General features: G+C 45.6%; 1 protein-coding gene across 6 annotated transcripts in view; it reads right to left on the bottom strand.

The window, feature by feature from the left end:
* Window positions 1–25297, bottom strand: part of Arhgef3 (Rho guanine nucleotide exchange factor 3) — a 277400-nt gene that overhangs the window by 183074 nt on the left and 69029 nt on the right. The gene's annotated exons all lie outside the window — the stretch shown is intronic.

Here is a 25297-nt window from a genome sequence, read left to right as displayed (position 1 = left end):
TGACGGGCTCAGTATGCCGTGTAATTGGAGGTCACGGAAAATTTTGTGGAAATCAGTTCTCTCTTGCTACGTGAGTCCTGGAGATTAAACTTGGGTCTTAGGGGTTGGCAGCAAGGGCATTCAGGGGTTGAGCCATCTCATCAGCTCCACCATATTTTTTTTAAATGAAAGTAAAATAAAAACAATTTCATGCAAAATAAAAGATGTAAATTTGATGGAAAAAATCCTTGCATGATAATAATGTAAATAAACCACATAACCTAGAGCATGAGACAGAATTATGCTTGTGTGTGGGATGAGCAGAGCAAGCCTGAACATAAAGAAAAAGGGGTTTCCATGAAGCGTTAGAAGAAAGGGGAAAGCAGCTATGCAAGCCCCTATTTCTGACCCACATATTTACGTAGTCACTTTGTGGTGATAACAATCCCTGTACCTGCCCACCTGCTCCACTTTCCCCATGCTGGCCGTCTGCCACCCCTGCTTTGAGATTTGCAGCAACACTGCAATGTCTTCCCCACTGTTTAGCTCGATGCCTCCTTGTGCTTTCACTTCCTGCCACAACGTGTGTGTGTGTGTGTGTGTGTGTGTGTGTGTGTGTGTGTGTGTGTGTCTCCAGAGCCACTTTTCCTAGGTCAGCCTCCTAAAGGAGACCTGCCAAGCTAAGGCCCGTACCTCCCAAGAGGAATGTTAAAGGGAAAGCTTTGGCCAGGAACTGGGGCCAGTTCTGCTCTCACTAGTGATGTGACATGGGACAGGTGACTTGTCTCTGGTTCCTAGTTCCTCCATCTAAAAAATTGGAGGGTGCCACAGTGACACCCCCCCCAAAGGAGAGCATAAGGGCTGGGTGAGCTTGAAGTCCCTGATGCCTGACACACAGAAGGTGCATAGTAAAAGTTGCCCTGCTGCTATAGGGTCAAACTGGGTAGTAGCTTAATAAAATGTCTAGTGCTGGCTTCAGTAAAGTCATTCTTAACATCCTCAGGGGAGAGCCACACACAAGAGAAAACAGCACACAACAGGATGATAGCACATGCACATAGTGCTTAGGGGAGGCAGCTCCCACAGCTGAGCATCAGGGCCTCTGCCCCACAGTCCCAGCCAACCCGAGGACCCACCCTCATTAAGCTGTTTCTGTTCCCTGGGGTTTGCAGACCCAAACGGACACTTTGTAGCTAAAAGGGGCCAACTATCAGTCAGCTTCTTACTCCAGAGCTGTGCACATGGGCAGCCCTGGAGGGAGCTCTGCTTTGGGAGGACTGAGCACAGGTGATCGGCTCAGCTCCAGCATGGTCCTTCCCAGGGTTCTGAAGAGTGTGCTGGATCCTGTATAATTCTCTTCTTCCCAAGGCCTGACATAGTTCCTGCCCAGGTCATCGAGGAGAAAGAACCTGCAAACTGCCATGATGAACTCAGACACTCCCAAAGACATTCACTGTCAAAGACACAGGGCAAGGCGATTGCCCTTCTCCATGGTTCAAGAATTACCATGGGTGGCTGTTGATATGTTCACATGCTGGTTTGCCATGACAAACCTTTCTGCAATGAAGTTAGGCCAGCGAGCAAAGACAGGCCAGTGGTAGGAGGAAGGGTGCTCCAGCTTCCAAGGACTGGGGTCAAGGCCAGGTCCACAGTAACCTTGAGCAGTTTTCCTAACTTCCCCCAGTCTTCAGTCTCCAACCTGGGATGGGATGTGAAAAGCTCTCACCTCCACAGGGTTACCCTGAGGAGTTAAAGCAATAATTGCTATGAAGCACTCTGCCTTCTCCCCGGCTCACACTATGTACATGCTAGCCCTAAAGACCTGTGCAGTGTACAACATGCAGGGCATGATTTTAGGAATAGGGATAAAACTGAGAGCAAACACAGTCCCTGCTTTCCTGGAAGCTCATGTTAGGAAGTGATCAACTATACTGAGAACAACACAGCAGGGCACAGGGGATACGATGGGGGTTGGGGCTGGGATAGGGTGAGACTAGCCACTACTTTATATGGACCAGGCAGGCTTCTTCAAGAAGGCGATGACTCAGCACAGACCTTCAAAGGATGAAAAGAGTGTGTCATGTGTCCTGGACATCCAAGGTCCCGGGGCAGGTGGGAAATGTTTGGTGCAGCTAATGAGATGCAAGGATGTTAGGGAGTGGACAGAGAATTCAGAATCACAGCAGCAAGAACCAGAGGATTAGAGTCTTTTTGGGGGGCAGGGGTGGGTGGGAGTGGGGTCAAGGCAGGGCTTCTCTATATAGCCCTGGCTGTCCTGGAACTCACTCTGAAGACCAGGCTGACCTCAAACTCAGAAATCTTCCTGCCTCTGCCTCCCACGTGCTGAGATTAAAGGTGTGCGCCACCACTGCCAGCAGGTTAGAGTTATAGGTAAGATCTTTAGATTTTAGTCTAGATGAAATGCAAGCTCTGAACAGAAGACAAACTAGATCTAAGTTTTCTTTTCTTTCTTTTTTTTTTTTTTTTTTTTTTTTTTTTTTTTTGGTTTTTCGAGACAGGGTTTCTCTGTGTAGCTCTGGCTATCCTGGAACTCACTCTGTAGACCAGACTGGCCTCAAACTCAGAAATCCACCTGCCTCTGCCTCTCAAGTGCTGGGATTAAAGGCGTGTGCCACCACGGCCCAGCAGGTTAGAGTTTTCAAAGGATGGCTTTTAGCTGCAAGGTGAACAAAGCTCTAAGAAACAACACAGGACAGGACAAAGGAGATGGTCTTGCAGGGACCCTGATGAGGAATGGCAAGAACGTGGACCAATGATGGCAGAAGGCATCGGATGGGAGACAAGTGAAATAAACAAATTAAAGATGTTCCATGAGTTCCAGACCCGACTGGGAACAGAGAGAAGGTCTAGAGGGAGAACAAAGTTGGGACAGAACCCAAAAGCAGACACATCACACTGGAAATGATAGAGCCCTCAGGGTGGGGCTGAGGATGCACAGCTAGATACCAGGGGCGGAGAGCATTCTTGAGTAGTTAGCCTGTAAACACAGGAAGACCCCTGCCAAGACAAGAAAGCACTAGAGCAGGGAACATTGTGTGTATGTTGCGGACTGGGGGTGTCAAATGACAGCCATCCTTCAAGTTAGTCAGTGGAACACAGTCAGGAGAACAGAGACATCTTTATATTGGCAAAGAGGTCCCCAGTGATTTACCATGAGGATCTTATCAGTGCTGAGGATGAGAGTCAAGAGATCCTGGTCCAGCAGTGAGGCAGAAGTGTTATTTGTACAGAACAGGAATTGACAGAGATCCTAGCTATTGGTTAATCCAGTGAAGTCTTGAACCCACGACCTCCTTGAAGCAGGCACGTTGTCTGTCTTTTTATGACCCACTTGGAGAATAAAGAATCCACTTGGACAAATCAGTATCTAAAGACTTTCCTGAATGTTCTTGACATCTGCTGTCAGGAAGCCCAGGCCAACAGTGCTCCCCGCTCTGGCAGCACCGTCGTCAAGAAGATAATAAGAAATGGCACAGCCAAAGGGCCGCTCCTCTCCCTTAACCTCAAGGCACTTACTCAGCGCACACAGTATGCCAGTGTCTGAGCCATTGATGTTCTCACCCCATTACCAGGGCATGCATGGCACACCAAACTTTAAACGCTGAAGCCAGATGTGAGCTGCTGGAATCAATAGAAACCATGGGATATTTTTAAGGGATATTTTGTAATACAGGTTGTTTAAATTCATCACTCCATCTGAACTGTAACATGTTTGCGTTGTGAAAGGTTTCCTTGTATCCTGTGGAAATCCACATCCTGATGCCCCAGAGGTCACACCCAGGCAGAGCATCTTCAGATCCCTCTGGAAAGAATCATTAGTTTTCTACTCTTTAATCAAGCAGCAAGAAAACTGTCATTTTTCTAAAGCTCACCTGGGGAGCCCCAGTTCTTTCCTGAGTGTGTGTTTTTCTAACCATGAAAACTATACCTTCCCACGAGTCCCCAGGAGGGCTGCCCCCAGTCTGTGTGGAATAAGATACCAGACTGCTTTGCTCAGAAGGAAAACGTGGAGTCTGGTCACCAGCACCTGACCCTCAACAGCACTGGCTTTCAGTCTGTACAGATGAGAACCCTCAGACCCTCTACTGTAGACAGCTAAGGTTTCCTTTTAGCAAACCAGCACTTGCACAGTACTTACTGTGTGCCTGGTACTGTGCTAAGTGCCTATCAAACGTTAACTGATTCTGTCTTCAAAATAACGATGAATAGATACTGTTGTTATTCCTACTTCCCAAAGCAAGAATCAAAGCTTTAAAGCACAAAGCTAACTGATGCCAAAGCCAGGATTTGAACTCAGGCAGTTCTCATTCCATGATCTATAAAAGAAATGTGTGGTAAAACCATTGCAGAAAGAACTGTGAATTGTGAAAATATTACCAAAAGCAATTTACAGATTCACTTCAGTCCCCACTCAAGTCCCAATGGCATACCTCACTGACCTAGAAAAACAAAAACAGAAACCCTGAAGTTCATACAGAAACACAAAGACCCCAAATAGTCAAGGCCAACCTTAGCAGAAATAACAGTGCTGGGAGTTTTACATGTCCAACCTCAAATTATAATATACAGCCATTGCAACAAGAGCAGCATGGTACTGTTACAGACTCAGAACAGTAGAATAGGAGAGTCAGAAGTAAACACACACCGTTACAGTTACATAATATAAAAATGCATATTTATTTATTGAGAGGGTATGCCTGAATACACAAATGGAGGACAGAGGGCAACTTGTGGGAGTTGGTTCTATCCTTCCATTTTGTGGGTTCAGGGGCTGAGCTAAGCCACAGGGCTCTGGAGCAAGCCCTTCCACTTGTTGAGCCATCTTGCTGGCCCCAAGACTTCAAGATATAAGCGCAGGCATGGACTTTCTGAAAAGGACTGTGGTAGCACAGAGAATAATCCCGTGAGGGGTTGTTGGATAGCTCAGTGGTTAAGAGCACTAGCTGCCCTGCAGAGGACCTGGGTTCAGTTCCCAGTACTGACTAGGTGACATACAGCTACCTATCAACTCCAGGTACAGGGAGTCTAAAGCCCTCTTCCAGACCTCTTCTGCACCAGGCACACATGTAGCACACACACACACATACATGCAAGCATTCAAACATACACGTAAAATAAAAACATCTTTAAAATTGAAAAATGAGAGTATGTAAAACTTAAAAGATCAGCAGAGAACAATCTCTTAAAGAGGAGACCATCTTCAGAAGGGGCCCTAGCCAGTACCCATAGGAGCTTAGTACCCAGGGATGGGGATCTGAGAGGTAAACACACACACACACACACACACACACACACACACACACACAAAATCATCCAGCGAGGAGACGGCTAATTAAGTGAATATATAGTTCTCCAAACAGCAAATACAAATAAAGGTGCTCACCATCCTTAGCCATCAGAGAAATGTAAATTAAATCTGCTTTGCAAGTTCATCTACCCCAGTCAAATGGCTGTCATCTCAAAAAACAAAGGGGACAGGTGTGGGAGTCCCCACGTCTTTAATCTCAGTGCTTGGAAAGCAGAAACCTAGAAACTTCTGAGTTCAAGGCCAGCCTAGTCAGTATAGAGTTTCAGGCCAGACTGGGCTAAATAGTAAGACACTGTCACCCAAAACAAACACACAGACACACACACACACACTACACACACACACCACACACACACACACACACACACACACACACCACACACACACAGCACACACACATAAACACACAAACACACACACCACAGACACACATACCACACACACACACTACAACACACACTACACACACACACCACACACACACAGCACACACAAACACACAGATACACACACCACAGACACACACACCACAGACACACACACACTACAGACACACACACCATACACACACACACACCACACACACATACACACACACCACACACACACACACAGCACACACACACAGCACACACAAACACACAGATACACACACCACAGACACACACACACCACAGACACACACACACTACAGACACACACACCATACACACACACACCACACACACATACACACACACACACATACACACACACACACAAAACAAAAGAGGGGCTGGGGAGATGACTCACTCTGCAAAGTGCTTGCTGTGTCGGTGTGAGGACCAGTGTGCATGCAGAATCCAAACATGAAGGCATGCTTTTGTAACCCCAGCACTAGGGAGGGGAAATGACTGGTGGAGACACAAATACATACACAGGAACACACACACACACAAGTAATACAATAAAAAGACATCAGTCTTACAGATTTGCTTACATCTTCAAATGAAGAGCCAATAACACTGGGAACGTTTGCCTTCGTGTGCAGCTGGAGGCTGGGGCAGTATTGCTTTAGGTCTGTAGCTCAAGGACAGACAGCACAACACAACAAAACCTTATTTAAAAATTTAAAAATAAAAGATGGATAAACTTTTTCAAATGCACATTATACTTAAATTTCTATTTCTCTCTCTCTCTTTCTCTTTCTTTCTTCCTTCCTTCCTTCCTTCCTTCCTTTCTTTCTTTCTTTCTTTTTTAAGACAGGACACAGAGTTTGGGGCTAGCCTGAAATCCACATACTCCTTAGCCAAGTCTGCAATTACAGACAGGTACCACCAGGCCAAGCCACTTTTTTTTTTCTACAGGGGCTGGGGACGATTCCAGGGCCTCATGCATTCTAGGCAATTGTCCCAAAACTAACCTACATTTCCAGCCCTTTAAAAAGCTGACTTTTCTGAATATTTTAAAGGAATTTAGAGCAAGTAATTCTTAGAAAGTATTTTTTTAATCATTCTTAGAAAGTATTTTTTTTTAATCACCATGAAGGTCTGAAGAGATGACTTGGCAGTTAAGAGCATTTAAGGACTCAAATTTGTCAGATGGCTCATAACTGCCTGTAACGTCAGCTCCAGGGGATCTGATGCCCTCATTTGGTCTCTGTGGGCAAGCATGCGCACACACACACCCGCACACCCACAGCCACACCCTACCTATAAATAAGAAAATAAATATTAAAAATCACTATGAACTCAAATTATCTTTTTGATCTTTGTGTAAAAATAATATAAGGAAAAAAAGCAAACATGTCAAACTATATCTGAATGATAAACAAAAAGGAGGTAAATTCAAGTCCTGTGGCCTGGAACCCTTTCTAGTTCCTCTGGACCACCTGTGAGTCTTTGTTACTCCCCTTCCCCTGGCTGGGCTGCCTTGTCTGGCCTCAGAGAGAGACATGCACCTAGTCCTGCTGAAACTTGATGTGCCAGGTTGGGCTGTAGTCATGGGAGGGCCTCGCCTTCTCCTCAAAGAAGGAGAGGGCGCAGTGGAGGGGAGAGGGGTGTGAGGGTGGGCCTGGGAGGAGGGCGGGGCTGTGATTGGGATGTAAAGTGAATAAATAAATTAATGAAAACAAGTGTTACTATTTGGGTTTTGTCCAAGAAGGGAGAAATAGAAGAAACTCTTCATATTTCACTCAATATTATGTTGATCAGCAGCTAATAAATCAGCTGGTAGGTGGCCCAGCACGAGCAAAACCAAAATCCTAAAAATAAAGTCCTCAGAATGGGCGTTTCTAATTAACACTCTCTTGCTCCTAGCAACTAAGACACCACAAATTCTCAAATTAGCCAGCATCACTTAAAGTAGTTTATTGACTCTGATACAGGACCCACCACAGTCTCCAGGGTAATTAGAAGCTCCATAAATGCTGTTCTTGGCACTGGCTGAGGCCACACATAAAAACTTGTTTATTCCCAAACTGTCAGTGAAGAAGGGTGGTGAAGCCTAGCCTGAGGCGGGCTTGCTGGAGCACATACAGAGGAGAGGGAGCTGAGGGTCCAACGTGAAGACAGGCCTGGGGCAGAGGCAGGGGCATGAGCCGAGAGGCCAGGCCTTCAGGCCTTCGATACCAATGTTTGTAGGGGGCCGATGACCTGCTCCCCCACCCCCTATAGCTGCCTTTGAGGGTAACAATAAGGGGATTGAGGCACTGCAGCAAACAGCAAGCAACTCCCCAAGGCCTGGTCACTCACTCAGACAGCTGGGAAAGGGGGAAATGGTGTAAAAGGGAAGGGGGGTATGAGCTAGAGGGCAATATTTCAGTATTTTCATAACATCAATACCATTTGTGCTGGGGTAGGCCAGAGGCTGGCATCAGGACATCATCCTCTGTCACTGATCATCTTATTGTTTGAGACAGGTTCTAACACTAAATCTGGAACTTAGTTATTATATCAGGTTAGCTGGCCACTGAGTTCATGGTATCCGCTTACTGCTGCCTCTCCCTCTTACTGATGCTATAGGCACACACCAGCCCACTGCTCCCAGCTTTTATATGGATGCTCACGCTTGCATAGCAAGCATGTTATCCACTGAGTGAGTCATCTCCCCAGCTGCAGTGGTGTTTCTTTCATGATAATTAACTCCTCAGATCCTCAGAGGACCCTATGGACTAAGGCAATAACAGGTGGTAGCTAGGGGGCTGGACTTCAATCTGTGTACAACCAGGCAGCCCCATTCGGGGCAGCTGAAAAATAAGGATTTTTTTTTTTTTTCCTGGCCAGTTAACTAGAATATATTGTGTGTCACTTACCAAATATTTCTACCAAACACAGCCTGCCTGAATGCATAGGGCAGTGCAAAGCTGTTCTCCTGGGCACCTCATCTTCCATCTGGGAGAGAGCAGGGCCAGTGCTTGATCAGCGTTACTATAGTTATCACCATGGCAACCTTACCTTGGCGCCCAAACAGAGATGCTCCTCCCAGTCCCTTATTCGTGGATCCAGCCAAGCCTTGCAAGTTCACCCTTCGCCTATCCACAACCTGCTCACACTTTATACAATTGTGACCGCTGCTTCCCTGGATGTATTGGAACCAGGCTGTTGGGCAGGTGGGGCTCAGAGAAAGACCAGGTAGAGAAAAGAGATCTGCAGAGAGGGCAGCTGTCACCCTCTCCCATGCCTTAGCCTGACCCTGCAAAAGGACAGCGCCCTTGTCAGGAAGAAGGCACAGCGCTGGAAGTGAACAAAGCTGACAGCTGAGCATGACAGGGAGACATGGAGGTTGTCACTGGGGATCTTGAAGAGTCATGTGGATATGTGGTATCTCTGAATAGATTTTTTTTTTTTTTTTAAATCACATCTCCCTGAGTAGCCCAGATTGCCCTCAAATCCAATCTCCATGTCTCAGCCTCTTAGGTAGCCGGGATTATATGCACATCTCTAATTCAGATAGTCATAGCTTTTCCTAGTCAAAAATACCACTAAATAAAACCCCTTTAAAGAGACTAGAGCCATGAATGGGTTTTCCAAAGTCATCAAGGTCAAGGAAGAAACACTAAAGTTTGTCTTAAAAATTCTTAAAAAGCCAATTCCATAGTAGAGATTTCTCAGGGTAAAGACTAACCCCGCTCCTACCAAGTCACGCACTCCCTGAATCATACTTCCTGTTACATATTCCTGGAATATGACACTTTATGATTCATATACATTGATTTTATAACCATAAGATACTAGTTGGTTTCTTGTGTGTGTGTGTGGGGGGGGGGTTGTTTTGTTTTGGTTTTGGTTTTGGTTTTTTGAGACAGGGTTTCTCTGTGTAGTCCTGGCTGTCGATATACCAGGCTGAAACTGACAGAAATTCTCCTGCCTCTGCCTCAGGAGTGCTGGGATTAAAGGCATGGGCCAGCACTGCCGGGCTTGTCTTTTTAAAAACTGAAATGCACTGGTCATATGTGGAAGAAACCCAACCCACTAAACAGCAACAAACACTGCCCACCTTCCCTAGTAATTAGTGAGACAGAAATCTAAAGAAGCGAGTACATCTGCTTTCATAGAGCAGTGTTTAAAGGTAATAATGGATGTGGGCAGGCGAGATGTTGGTACTGGGCCTCAGAGTTTTGACTGTATAAACCAGTGGTTCTCAACCTTCCTAGTGCTGTGACTCTTTAATATGGTTGTGGTGACCCCATTTCGTTGCTACTTCATAACTGTAATCTTGCTACTGTTATGAATCATAGTGTAAATATCTGTGTTTTCCAATGGTCTTAGGCAACTCCTGAGAAAGGGTCACTTGACCTCCCTTGTGGTTTGCAACCCACAGACTGAGAACCTATGCCACTGACTATAGAACATTCCCACGCATCATCTGGTAGCAATTTAAGGAACATTTTCCAAGAGCATGGAAATAACCCAGAGGCTCAACCTTACGATAATTTCTGTGACACCATAATCTCAAACACATATACAGCACCTCAGATGGCTCCTCTCCCATGACTCTAGACAGAGAAGCCAGATACCTAGCCAGCAATGGGGACTGATTGCTAAGGCACTATCTTGCAGAGTTCTACCTGGCGAATGAGGTCAGTAGCCTCCCAGCCAGTGTGGACATCTGGATCCATCTGGACCTGGCACCTCCACACAGGTGCATTCTGGATCCCTCTGGAGCTGGCACCTTCACACACGCGCACTGTACATGCGCTCCCCTCCAGATGCACAGCTGAGCAAACAGAGACACAGGTGTGAGACAGCTGGTCCTCAAAAAATTGGGACAGATTCTCAGGCTATTCTCAGGTGACAGAATATTGCCTACCTTGGAGGCCAACCACAGAATCCACCCTTTTCTTTGCGGTGCCCAAATTAAGGGTGAGACCATCTCTTTAAAGCCACACCTTCCCAGAGCTCTCAGCCCTGTCCCCACTGCCAGGAATAGGAAAGAGAAAAGGCACAGAATCAAGAGTAGAATTGTGCTCTCAGATAAGCACCTTGCTAACAATAAAGCAGTCACCCTCCAAGGGCTATGTGTGGTACCCATCACCCTAAAATGCATGAGGATGGGAAAGCACTCGTGTACACAGGTGCTCCACTTCCTCATCTAACCCCTAGGGAGGATACTAGCACCAACTTCAGAGTATTTAGCTGGTGAGCAGATTAAGTGACTTCATCTGCAGAACAGATATGGGGGACATATAAAGATAGCTATTCTGACAATGAACCCAATACCATTGGCCTATTGCCTATGGCTGCATGGAGGTGACAAGAACCTGAAATTTGTTCTTCAATTTAAACCTGACAATATTGACTAAGTAAACATGGAGATGGAAACACTGGGGGGTAATGGAATGAAGGACCTGGCAGCTCACAAGGAAGGAAAACACAACCTGCCAGGCTCTGAGTTCAAGCAGCTGCACTGAGGGCTTGTGTCCACTGCACAGTCTGGCCCTGGAAATCCAACCCAGCCTGTGGCTGGCTGCCTGTGGCTGCCACTTCTTCCTGTAGAGGGTAATGTGCGGTTTTCCTAGCTCTGAGGTTACTCATTCACTCCCTGACTCTCCACCAAGCTAGTGAATGTTTGTCCCTGAAGAAATCTGACTAACAGGAAGACCAGTAACTCACACCAGCACAGTCATGAAGAGTAATCCCCACCATCTCTCCCATTTACCAGGAAGTACAATGGCATGGTCTGTGAAGATGAGATAGAATCACGAAAAAGAATATCTACACAGGGACATCCGGCATCTTGCAAATATATGCTAACATCCGCACATGCCTTTTTCTATCTAGCCATTGATAACCATGTGCCATTTCAGTGATGGTACCCTTACAGGTGTACCTTGAGAGGTGAAGCCAGGGCAAATCTTCCTCAGAGGGCCATCTTGGTCTTTGGAGGATGAAATCTGGGGTAGAGGCATTTAATTCCCATCACCAGCTAGAAATATTAATGAAGCCACACTGCAAGCCGTGTAGGCAGGTAGATGCAAGGGCCACAGCCCTGTGTATGCTACTATGCCATAACTCTTCCTCAGTGCATTCCCCAGCCCGTCACCCCGACCAAAAACTAGCTGTGTGTTTCAGCAGGATCCAGAAACCTGAGCTTCAAGCTGGCAATTTAGTAAAATAATGTCTGTCCTCGGGTATCCATATGAAAGTTCAATGTGAGAGATCTGGAAGGACCCTGGGTGAAGAAGGCTGGAGCACTAACCACTGAGAGCACTCACTAACCACGGCTGTGGAGAGAGGCTTGGACCTTCGAAGGGGCCCCTCTCTCAACTCTCCCTGTTCCTTTCAGCGGAGACTACCTGCTGCTTCTCAACCACAGGCACATTTCTCTGCTGGGGAATAATCTTTGCCCTGCTCTCAAAGATTCAAGAAAGGGCAACCGCAGATGAGCATGTGAGCCTGACTAGCCAAAGGCAATGACACTTCTAGAATTAAAGCAAAGACGTCTGTCCTGGTGAGTGGCTGAACTGATGAAGCACAAACTCAATGTTGCAGAGCGCCAGACACAGAAAGAGGCTAATCCGGAAATACAGAAAAATCCCTGCTAACATGGAGACACCCGTATGCAGCCATTTCTGAGGGCACTGACAGCATCAGTGACAGAAAACTAAGCCTTCTGTTAAGAAGTAACTTAAGCATATGTGTAAGGTTTTTTGCACCAGGAACCCAAACAATTAGTTTTGTTTCTTTGTGATAGAAGGCTTTATAAGAGACGCAAGTGACAAAGTGGGGATGTTGCTGGAGGCCACTCTACTGTGCCCCACACAATGCCTGATGATAGGTAAGTACTGGCCATATGCATGATGGGGCCATCATCATCTGCCTCTTTCTGATCACCCTGCCGGAGTCTGAAGCCCTCTGCAACCTCCCGTGAGGGTATAGCTTGACCTCTCTCCCAGAGCAACTTTAACACCACCACCAAACTCATAACCACACTCATTTTGATAATCAAAACAATTCAAAGCAATTAAAGCCATTTAAAATACAGTAAGTAGGAGAGAGAAGTTAGGAAAATGAATGAACAAGTACTCTGAAGATATGTAAAAGTCTTGCCAGGACAATTTCTTGGTATCTTTGAACGTGATCAACATGGGATTTCTGGGATTGTCTGCCTAGTACGATAAAAAACAACAGCTTTATACAGTAAGTAGAAGGGAATTTAATTAAAGTTAAATACAAAGATATAGAAATATTGAAGCTGGCCAGGCGGTGGTGGCGCACGCCTTTAATTCCAGCACTTGGGAGGCAGAGGCAGGTGGATTTCTGAGTTCGAGGCCAGCCTGGTCTACAGAGTGAGTTCCAGGACAGCCAAGGCTATACAGAGAAACCCTGTCTCAAAAAAACAAAACAAAACAAAAAAAAAAAAAAAAAAAAAATTGAAGCTTTCAATCTTAAAAAAAAAAAAAAAAGGTAGAAAGGAGGAGGTAGGGAGCCTAGCCTACCTCAGACAGTAGAAACTTTAAGCCTTGAGAATTAGACAGAGAGAAAGGGGCATACTATAATATGTACCCACAGAGATATTAATCTCCATAGTAGGCAGAATTCAAGTTTACACAAGTGTATAAATAACTTAGGCCTTGATCTCATGAAGGTCAAGGCAGGGGACAGTAGAAGCACTGTCTTAACACATAGTACTTGTTTAGATTGCTTTGATTGCTTTGAATTGTTTTGATTATCAAAATGAGTGTGGTTATGAGTTTGGTGTTAAAGTCCCTCTGGGAGAGAGGTCATGCTATACCCTCAAAGATTTCCGGTTACTGGGCCAAGGACAGGCTAATTTTGGAGAAAGGCTCTGTATTTGTGTTGACAGGAAAGGAGAATAGGCTCTGGACCCCTTCCAGAGTGATATGGATCGGATGTGACAGGGGAGACCACCTGAGGGCCTCAAAAACTCAAGAAAATCAAACAAGACAGATTGTGAGATTCATATATTACAGAATGTACAGTTCTGATAAGATTCATCCTCAGAGATACTAAACTGACCTGCATGGCCCCTAGCTTCCTGATAATGCCCAAAACAGCTTCAGGGATTGCTGCTGACTCCAGATCATCTCACCTCATCCAACCTTTCAGATGGACTCAGTCAGAACTTGAGTCATGCCCTGAGTCTTCTAAGAATACAGAGACTGGATAACAGATGCTAAAACTAGCTTTCTTAAGTCTAACCAATTTTCTAATTTTCCTATCCCCTCTCACCCCTTTAAAGAATTTCTTGTGGCCCCTAATCAGCAGGAAGAAGCCATGGAGAGAGTCGCCAGTCCAATCCCTTGGGTTTGGGTTTGGATATCTGGTTATGGCTATTTTACAAATTAGGTTGTCATTTTAAGGGGTAATTTGTGAATAGTCATAATCTGAACATGGAGGAAATAAGTGGAATAGATTTCTTTCTTTTTTTTTTTTTTTTTGGTTTTTTGAGACAGGGTTTCTCTGTGTAGTCCTGGCTGTCCTAGAACTCACTCTGTAGACCAGGCTGGCCTCAAACTCAGAAATCCGACTGCCTCTGCCTCCCAAGTGCTGGGATTAAAGGCGTGAGCCACCACTGCCCGGCTAAATTTTCTTGAATAAACATTATGTAGCTATAATCTTACATTGGTAGAAATCTTTGTAATTGATGTAAAATTGAAGTTATAATCTCTTACACTGGTACAGAATTTATATATTGATATAGAATTAAGGTTTTCATTGGTATGAATCTGCATATTGATACAAAATTTGAAATTAATATTGTTACTCTTAGATAGGCATTGTGCCTATGCAACTCATTTAAGAACAAGGTGATTAGCTGGGCAGTGGTGGCGCACGCCTTTAATCCCAGCACTTGGGAGGCAGAAGCAGGCAGATTTCTGAGTTCGAGGCCAGCCTGGTCTACAGAGTGAGCTCCAGAACAGCCAGGACTACACAGAGAAACCCTGTCTCGAAAAACAAATAAACAAACAAACAAACAAGAACAAGGTGATTAAGTAATGAAAATTAAGAGCCAGATGGTAAACTCATGGCAAGGTTAGATTCTAATTTAATTATAATAAAGTGCTTTTAATTTACTCAAGTAAAAATAGCTAATAGTAGCTAAGGTTTAACAGTTCAAATATACTTTATATAGATAGTATTCAAAGACATCAGAAATCCACAGAATGTGACATTTAATGTTATTTCATTATTAAGGATCATTTGACTAGAGACAAGTCTGCTCCTGACACTACCCCCTTCACAGTTCAAAGAAGATATTGGGCATCTTTATCTTCAGGCAAGGTTGCTTATCATGAAAAGGTAGCCATGGGGCAGAAATTGCCTATTTCATCTACAAACAAAATACTGTCCAAAATGGACACACTATGCAGAATAGTCGACCGATAGCTCTGCCAAGACAGATTAAACAGTCCTTCATAATTCTGCTTCACAACGGTCTGTCAGATGATCCTGGGCCATAAGACTAAAGACTGATGCTCCAATATTTTAAGAAATGGGGGGACTGTCCAATCAATTGTCTCTACAATTGTTTAAGTTTGAGATGCTATGTTTGGTGCTTCCTATATACCAAGTAATATTTAATTCATTCTCAGATTTCTGATGAGGTTGAAGACTAATTATAGTCCCCAAGACAAACTTAAGTTGTTTAACATAAAAGACATGCTGTAGAATAGAAAGTTGATTTTCAGATGGTGTTACAGGCTAAAATCTAAACATAATTCAGGAATAGAATCATAACTCTTTAGGAATGATGGTGGAGTACTTTGACAAATATGATGAACTGGATGTTAATTGTATATCATGCTTTGTAATTTACATAATTGTGGTTGTGCTCAATTTAGGTCTGAGGAAATAAGTTGGTTTTTTTTTGTTTGTTTGTTTGTTTTTAATTGGACAGAAAAAGTGAGACGTAGAGGATGGTTGTGATGCTTTGACTTAATTGGGAATCTGTGTTTACTGATGATGAAGGTCCTTGCCATCAATTGGCTTTTGATCTATCAATAAAGATGCCAGTAGCCAATGGCTGAGATACTGATAGTTGTGCGAGTAGGACAAGGCAGAGAGAATCTGGAGGACTGGAAGAAGAAAAGGGAACACAGTAGTAGAGGAGATAAAGCCAACCAGCCGTGTGAGTTTTCGGGGTAAATGCCCTCTGGCCACTTCCCCAATTGGGCCTGGGGTAACAGGGGAAGGTTTAGGAGTGCCCAGTCATTGAGTTAGCCAAGGCATTTAAAGAATAGCTGGAGTGTGTGTTTGTGTGTGTGTGTGTGTGTGTGTGTTTTCTATTTTGTTCTGTCCCTGAGGCCAGATCAGTTACTGACTGAAAGTCTGCATCTGGTGAGTAAGTGACGACTGAATGGAGTTGGGAGTGTGTCCTGGTTAGTTTCTTGTCAACTAGACACAAGCTAGAATCATTTGGGAAAAAGAAATCTCTGTTGAGAGGATGTCCCCACCAGATTGGCTTGTGGAACATTTTCTTGAATTATGATTGACGTGGGCTGACCAAGCCAGAAAGAGCAAGCCAGTAAGCAGTGTCCCTCCATGGCCTCTGCTTCAGTTCTTTATTCCAGGTTCCTGCCTTGACTTCCCTCAGTAATGGGCTACAAGCTGTAAGATTAAATTAACCCTTTCCTCCCAAGTCCCTTTTGGTCAGGGTGTTTATCATAACAATGGAAACCCTAAGACAGAGAGGCTGGATGGTGGACTGGGTAAATACACAGAGCAGCCCCAGGTCCCAGGAAGCAGGCCCTTGGACAGGGCCCACACAGCCATACCTCCCTTTCCTTCCATTCTACACACTGGCCCACTAGCCACTTCCCTGAGCTAATCCACTAACAGCCTCCTCAGTCCACTGGCTCCATCACCCCAACACCCAGGGGTATCCGTGAGAATTAACAGCAAGGAGGCTTTTGAGTTAGAGATGTCTCTCCTCTCTCTTACCCTACATCCTGTTTGCAGAGAATGTTTATTACAAAGCCAAGTAGAAAATATAAACATAATAACCAGTAACCACAATTTAACCTCTAAGTGAAGCCTGACATTCAAGTTAGAAATGGGAGACACACAGAGTTGTTGGTAAGCCTTGTGAACATCCTTCACAACCACTGTGGTTGCAAAGGTTTCTAAGAAACCCCTCTGAACCACCCTGCCCCAGTAACAGCTTAGGAGAGTGCCAAGAACCACCCAGTTTCCTGTCGGAACTCCCACTGCATGTGTGGTACAACCCTGCTACTGCTACAGCTCAGAAGAGGGTCAGGCTCAGTGTCTCCCTGTGCTGAGGTCTCATTCAACAACTGTCCCTGCATACACCTGAACACATGTCTTCAGCTGACCCACGTCCTAGGCCTTCATCGGTGCTTTTGTTTTGTGTAGACATTCCATCTAGTATAAAAATCTGGCTCCCCATCATAGATGAGTTTTTGTTTGGGGGGGGGTGGTTTTTTTTCTTTTTTTCTTTTTTTTCAAGACAGGGTTTCTCTGTATAGCCCTCCCTGGCTGTCCTGGAACTCACTCTGTAGACCAGGCTGGCCTCGAACTCAGGAATCCTCCTGCCTCTGCCTCCCAAGTGCTGGGATTAAAGGCGTGCGCCACCACTGCCAGGCTATAGATGAGTTTTGTAGACCACCATGTACCAGCCAACCATGGGACAGCCCCAGGTCCATCGCCCAGAGACCCCACAACCTTCTGTTTTCCTGTGGCTTTCTTCACACTCAGATTCCATAATATGATGCTCACACCCTAGGACAGGGACCTCTGGAATCACTGTCCTAGATCCTAAACCCTCACAGAAGAGGACCTCTTATTAGTGACTGATGGATGGGTGGGGACAGAGACAGAAAGAGGGGGATGGGCCCCCTGAAGTATAACTGATAGTTTGTTGATATCATGAGGAAACAGTCTATTAAAATAACTGAATTAAAAGGTAGGGTATAAACTGCAGCCTTGCAACCCCAGCACTCACAGAGAGAAAGCATGAAGATACTTCTTAGCTACATAGCAAGTTCAAGGCCATTGTAGAATACATAAAGCCTGGCCTCAAAAAAAGCAGAGAAGGGGGCTGGAGAGATGGCTCAGCAGTTGAGAGCACTGGCTTCTTTTCCTAAGTTCAGTTCTCAGCATTTCATGGCAGCTCAAATCCATCTGTAGCTCTAGTTCCAGGGAATCTGGCACCCTCACACAGACACTCATGCAGGCAAAACACCAATGCACAGAAAATAAATACATCTTTAAGGGGGGTAGGGCATAACATTACATAAGGAATCAACTCAGGAGCTTACGTGATTTTTTTTTCTTTTTCTTAAGTATTATAGTATTGATGGTAGTAGAATACTTTAATCCCTTGAGCATTTTCCAAAACAACTATTAGTGTGTTATATGAAGCTCATTTTCAGCCATCAACACAAACTATAACTAAGTGAATACTACTCCTCCACCCAGACTTTTATAGACATCAAAATGCCAAAGATCTATAAAGGAAAGAATAATATTATGAATCAGCCTGGCTCTTAGAGTGATCTCAAGATCAAACCATGGGAAGAACAGGGGTAGTTGACCCTGGGCAGTGCGGTCATCCCTCCTGAGCACTTGGTGGCTACACAACTACTGTTCTTCCCCTAATCCCCGCTCCATATATACACACCTGCTGTTACCCTGAGGAGTGTCAGCACGCACTCCACATCCCAGATACCCAACTGTTATAAGAATATATACAGCCAGGCAGTGGTGGTGCACCCCTTTAATCCCAGCACTTGGGAGGCAGAGGCAGGTGGATTTCTGAGTCCGAGGCCAGCCTGGTCTACAGAGTGAGTTCCAGGACAGCCAGGGATACACACAGAGAAAACTTGTCTCGAAAAAACAAAATAAATAAATAAGCGTGTGTGTGTGCACACACACACATGTGTGTGTAACATATATGTTATATATGTTACATGTGCATTACATGTATATATGTGTACATATATAGCATATAATGTATACATACATGTCCATATACATATTTTTTTTTCTGCAAGAAAGAAGGATGTGAAATTTTTTTCTCAGCCCTGGCCTGTGAAATCTTCTAAAGGAAAATAAATCTTGAAGAGTTCTTCTGAATGAGCATGAGGTTTTAAACGAGCGTGGACATACACTGTCGTTTATTTGCATTTATTTTGCTTTGATTTTTTTTTTTAAGATTTACTTAGTGTGTATGGGCATTTTTCCTGCATGTGTCTATGTGCACCACATGCATGCAAAGCTCATGGAGGTCAGAGGAGGGCGTGAGAGCCACCAGAGCTGGAGTTACAGGCTCGTGTGAGCTGCCATACAGGCAGAGCAGCAGTGCTCTTAACCACTGTGCTTATCTCTCTGGCCTAGGGTTGTTTGTTTGTTTGTTTGTTGAGGCAGGGTCCTTATGTATCCCTTGCTGTCCTCGGGCTTATTATGGACTGCAGCTGACCTTGAACTTCTGGTCATTTCCTCTGGTTCCTCCCGCAAGCGCCACCACACCCAGCTTATACATAAATTTGAGGAAGCTTGGTACTGGTGCAGCTGTGGGGCAGCCTGGACAGCACAGCCATTTTCAACTGGCTGGCCGGTGGCATCCTTGCATCTGCTGCCCTTTGCTGGGTCCCTGTCACCTTGGCCAGGCATGTGGGTGGGCAGCAGAACTCAGAGCCAGCTACGTGGTGAAGACAGAAGAGAGAGCTGGGTTCCAAGAGAACACAAAGCATGGGACCCCGATGACCAGCAGCTCTAAGAGCAGTCTGGGGACTCCAATGTTGAAATCACAGTCACCCCACACACATTTGTTTGCCTGGCATCTCCCAGGGGCTGCCTGGTGTGAGCAAGCCATGCATACTCAGGTGTTAATGGGGACTTTGGGCTGGAGAGGCCACAAGCATGCTGCTGAGCTAGCTAGGCTCCCTGGGAAGTTTTTGTTCAGGGAACAGGATGGAGACAAGCTTCTGAAGTTGCTGTTTCCTCAAGGCAGCTCAAGGAAGCATCAGCTATCAAGTACCTCAGAGTTACAGCGTCAGTTACTGACTTGGGCTCCGCCAGAGTCTGGAGTCTTAGTAACAGACAGAAGCAGGGCAGTGGAGTCTGAGGGGAATGAGCAGAAACTGCTCAGAAGAAAGATGAGCACCTGCACCCCCACATGCAAGTGCTTTTGTGTTTCTAGCATAGGACGGGTAGGTGAGCACCAGGCAAAAGCAGCCTGGGCTCTGCACTGCCTTCATCCTCAGAGGCCTCCGAGGACCTTAAAGTCAATCAAATCACAATCGCTTTAAAGAGCCTGTCTCCTCCAGTCCCAACGCCCTCGCTGAGAGGGCTACAGCCCCCCACTCAGGCCCCCTCTCTTCCCTCCTCTTCTCGGGTACCTCTCCCTCTGAGGAGGACAGAGCCAGCCACACTGGCTCTCTTTATCCCCAGCTCCCAGTGCAGCACCAAGCCCTAGAGGGGCAAGAGGAGGCAGAAACCGTTTCCCCAGCCTCGGTTTCTGTCAACTTTTCAGTTGACCTGTGTAGATCTTGTCTGCTGGACCTGGGATCTGAGGACCTGAAAGAATAGGGCGATCACAGTCTAGTGCTATATACAATCTTATTTCAGTTTCAATCTACACTTATAAACAGATGTAACAAACAAAGCAACAATCTAAGGAAGGTTATTTGAGTTCAGAAAAACATGATCAGAAAAAAAAAAAAAAACACATAAATAAATGCCAGTTATCACATACTGAATATTAACAGAGTAGCCTTTCCCGGAACTTTCTCAGGAGAGACCAAATTAAACACAATTGTCTGGCACAGGTAACAGGTTATATCTGGGAAGGCACAAAAGCAAAGCAGAAGGCCTCATACAGATTTGGGGTACATGGACCAGTTTGGGTTCTATAGCTTCGTTCTGACATCCAACAAGAATAAACACGTCTTAGAAATTGAATGTCAATGTTGGTCACAGGAGGCAGGAAATCATACCCAAGAACAATCCAGGGATCAAAATGCACCTGAGGAAAAAGGCCCTCTGCCTTTTTTTCTGGAGCCTCTCTCACAGACCCCCAAGGCATTGTTCCCCATGGGTGACTCTTTTGACAATGTTCTAACAAGTTACCAACTCTGTAAAACTGGAGTTAAGCCCAGACCGCTGGAGGCTCTCATCAATATTTCTGTTTTTTCTTCCCTGTGAGCCTGGATTGAATTTCATTTCATTAATTAATCTTTCCCTCCTGCCCCGCTGGAGTTTGTTTGTTTTGCTTGTTTTGGGACAGAGTCTTACTCTGTAGCTTGGGATGGCTGAAGACTCCTGGTAATTTTGTACAGCTTTCCCTAGTGTTGGGATTGTAGATGTGAAACAGTACATCTGTTTACTTACTTTATTTAATAACTTACTTTACTTCTATTTATCCAGTTAGTTATTTTATTTGTTTTGTTTCTTAAGAGGCAGGGTCTTATGTAGCCTGAACTGACCTCAAACTCACTACAAAGCCAAGGACCATTTAAAAAAAAAAAAAAGATTTATTTTTTGTATGTGAATACACTGTTGCTGTCTTCAGACACACTAGAAGAGGGCATCAGATCTCATTACAGATGGTTGTGAGCCACCATGTGGTTCCTGGGAATTGAACTCAGGACCTCTGGAAGAGCAGACGGTGCTCTTAACCACTGAGCTATCTCTCCAGCCCTACCAAAAAAACATTTTAAATTCTTGGTCTTCCTGCTAAGGTTACAGGTGTGCACAGGCACCCCCACTTTTTATGCAGGGACAGAGCTAGAGGCAGGGCTGAGGGTGGGCGTGCGAAACAAAGCACCCACCAACTGAGCTGCAGCTCCCGTCCTCAACTTGCTTTTTAAATTATCATTGTGCTCAGTAAAATTCTCTCTTTGGGTGTAAGTATGTGTTGATGAAGCTCTGGGTACATGCCTGCCAGCACAATGGAACCACTGAACCGCCCTTCCAGGAAGCCCCCTCCTCTTTAGCCTGGCAACTGTTGATATTTCCTATTTTCTATACTTTTGACTTTTCCAGTATGTCACATACATGGAATTCCTCAGAGCCCACTTTCCTTCCATATTTGCCCGACTTTCTTCACACAGCAGAGCATGCGAGACTCATCCTTACTGCTGTGTATAAGAAAGTGCCTCAGTATTTTCTCCTCTCCTCCCCAGAGAGGAAATCTGCTCACTGGGGGCAAGGCCATAGAGAGTAACCACAGACATACCACATTCTACCCCCAGTGACTTAGCCACGAGCTTCTAGAGCCCACTTCTAACTAGAGATGGCAAGATGAAGCAGGAGTCTGAGGTCATCTTCCTGGCAGGGTCTGTAGTCAGAACCACTGAGATCCATAGGTCTCTCTCCACTCAGCCTCCTGTGGAGCAGCTCATTTGCAAATTGGCTGTGGTATCCCAGCTCTCCCTCAGAGGCTCTGGGAACTGGAGGATGGGCCTGGGCTTTGGCGGATCACCTATTCAGTCTAAGATCCCTAGATGTGGAGGCAGAATGGTCCAGCAAACAGGAACTGAGATTTGCAGCTGAGATCAACGTGAACACCCTGACTTGGGTAGGTGACAACGACAAGGAGCCACATGACAGAATGACCAGGGCCATGGCCTTGGGGAGAGCTGTAACTGGGGACGGTTAGGGAGAAGCCAGCAAATGGTTAGAAATGCTGTCAAGTGGGGTGGGTCAAGGCCAGACCCTGTACTGGAAACCCATGATAATGACTGAGCAAAGATGCCATGGCTGCTGTGCCTACGGAGAGAGCTCACAACCTAGGAGGCAGTGACAGGGCAGGGCCTGGGAGGCAGGGAGGATAGAGTAGTCAGGGAAGAAGAGAGGAAGAGGAGATGGTGCACTCTCATGAGGGCCGTGAAGGAAAATGAAAGGGAAATATGACAGTTACAGAAATCATAATCTTTAAGAAAAGAATACCAAATAAAGACAGACAGGAAATCCTTGGGTGAGGCAGGTGATACTTAAGAGACTTTAGGTCCCTACTGATGATGTTTTTCTAAATGGCCCTGTTGTCAAACTCCCTTCTAAATATCTGTGTTTATATCCATAATCTGGTGCTGCTCCCAGCCTTGGTTAGGAAAGGTTCTTGTTGCAGTGAGTGGTGGTTACTGCAGAGACACATTTCTGCTGAACGTGCGGCAAATGGCTGTGAGCATTCAACCATAGATGAGAGCATGTCTATCAATGCCTGTCCCGGAAGTTCAAGGGACACTGCTGAGCAGGTGGCAGAGGGGAGGTAAGAGTCAAGGGACAGGGAGGAAAGCCATGAACTCCAGTCCTCTGGCCATGATGCAGCTTCTGCTCATGTGACTCTGCAGTAGCTATGGTACCCTGCACAAGATAAAGTCCATCAAAAATTCCAGCATGGAGAATGAGGTCGGTCGGGGTGGGGGGTTCCCAGGGCCCTGCCCCTGCTGAGGCATGTTGGCCTATTGGCAGTTCATGATTGTTAGGGGAGAAAGAGTCACTTTTCTTTAAAAGCCTAGCCCCTGATAGATTTCCCAGGCCCCAGTGGATGATCCAGTACCTATGTGCTTATGGGTAGTGTTAACCAGACTCAGTGGGTTAAACAAACAAACAAATACATTTAAAAGGAGGGCATGAACTTGGAAGGGAGATGAGATGGGGGTCCCAGTGGGAGTTTTGGAGTGTGGATATGATTAGGATATGCCCCTGGTAATTGATGCTGTAACTCTAGGCAACTTTCGTGAGTACCTACACACACACACACACACTGCTGTGATCAGCAGATGAAGAAACTGGAGCACATGGAATAATAAGTGACAATCAGAGGGACAAAGAGCTGAGCCTGGGCTCCCATGACACACCCAGTGCCCCACTGAGACAGTGTTTAACAAGGGAAGTACCCAGCCGGGTTGGTGGGCATGAGGGCAGGAGCTGGTAGAGAAAGCCTGGTGCCCCGGCGCAGATCCTTAGCTAAGAGCTGCCATGCTGCAGACGTCCCTCCTCTTCAGCAGCAGAGCTCGTGTGATTGGCAGGAACTGGTGATACCCTCAGGGGTCATGTTCCTCACCAGATGAGTAAACATGTCTGTAGTAAGTATATCCCATTTTCCAAGGGCTAGCAAACCCCTGCTCATAAGAACCATGGAGAGGATACAGGTGGCTCAGTGGGTACAGGTGCTTGTTGCTGTGCCAGACAACCAGGGTTTGATCTCAGGACCCACATGTTAGAAGGGGAGAATTGACTCCCCCAGGTTTTCCCCTGACCTCCATGCATGCACTGTGATACACACCCCACTATTCTTCCCCAGGAATGTAACTTTTTAAAAAGTTTTGAAATACCTAAAATAATGCCCAGCATGCAGGAGACATAATAGATATTACCCGTCATAATTATCAATAGCTCTTTATAGGATGAGGGAGTGATCCACTGGATGGAACCGAAATGTCCCCTTGAGAAGCACAGGGTCCTGAATGTCCTAACATTGTTCTAGAGCCCCTGGGTACATGAATTCTTTAGTTACTGTAACTGCCTTTTTATTTCTGTACTCAAGAGGGGCGGGGGCAGATCCCAGTCAGGTGAGGTGTTTAGTTTGAGAGGTCAACTCTTCTGGAGTCTGGTATTAATTAATCAGTGTTTATGTAAGAGCACACACCCATCTGGCCACACTCCTGTCTGACTCTTGTGCTCTAAGAAGGAACGAACATTGGAGAATGCACTCCCTTCAAAACTTTGCTGTGCAGACGCAGGTGTTATGATAATAACACAGTCACTGCAGCTTTAATGGGGAGAGGCCCCTCCTACCGAACACAATGTTCCATTAGAAATAGCTGGAAGTGAATCTTTTTGAAGGCTGAGAGTTGGAAAAAGCAGGCTCCAACCTCTAAAAAGACAAAGTTAAGAAGCCACACAGAGCGTGGGTGCACAGTGCCCTCTGGTGGCCAGCACTAGAAATGCCAGGAGCAGCCTCAGCCCTCTGCAAGGGCTCAGCAGCCAGTCTCAACAGCATATCCAGATCCTCCGTGTTCCTCATTCCATTTTGTGTTGCTGGGAATCAAACCCAGGGCCTTACACATGGTAAGCGAGTGCATTACCACTGAGACCTTTCAAAAACTGGAACTGAGAGCTGGCAAGCCAAGTGGGTAAAGACACCTGACCCTGACAACTTGAGTCAGATCCCTAGAACACATACGGTACAAAGAAAGAAGTAAGTCTCAAAAGCTGTCCTCTGATACAAACAGACACACACACACACAAGCGCGCGTGCACACACACACACACAAAACATGTGTTCTAAAATTTTAAGTAAACAAAATAAAACAGGAACTGAAAACTAAAAGATTTCATTTCTCAATAGAAGAACTGATAGGAAAAGGCTATATTTGGGCTTTCCTTACTTAGGGAGTTTTCTTGCTACTGCTGCTATTCTTGTTTTCTGGTATACTTGAATGTCATCTATGAATGCCCCTGTGACTGCTGAAGCACCAGATATATCAAAGAATGCAAGCTTCTTGGGCTCTCTAAGTGTCCAAAGGCCCAGAGTGTCCCAACACCACCCTAAGAGACTGTCCTCATGGCTATTAGACTC

The sequence above is a fragment of the Arvicanthis niloticus genome, chromosome 3, assembly GCF_011762505.2.
Source record: "Arvicanthis niloticus isolate mArvNil1 chromosome 3, mArvNil1.pat.X, whole genome shotgun sequence".
Taxonomy (NCBI): domain Eukaryota; kingdom Metazoa; phylum Chordata; class Mammalia; order Rodentia; family Muridae; genus Arvicanthis; species Arvicanthis niloticus.
This window is presented reverse-complemented; position numbering and strand designations above follow the sequence as displayed.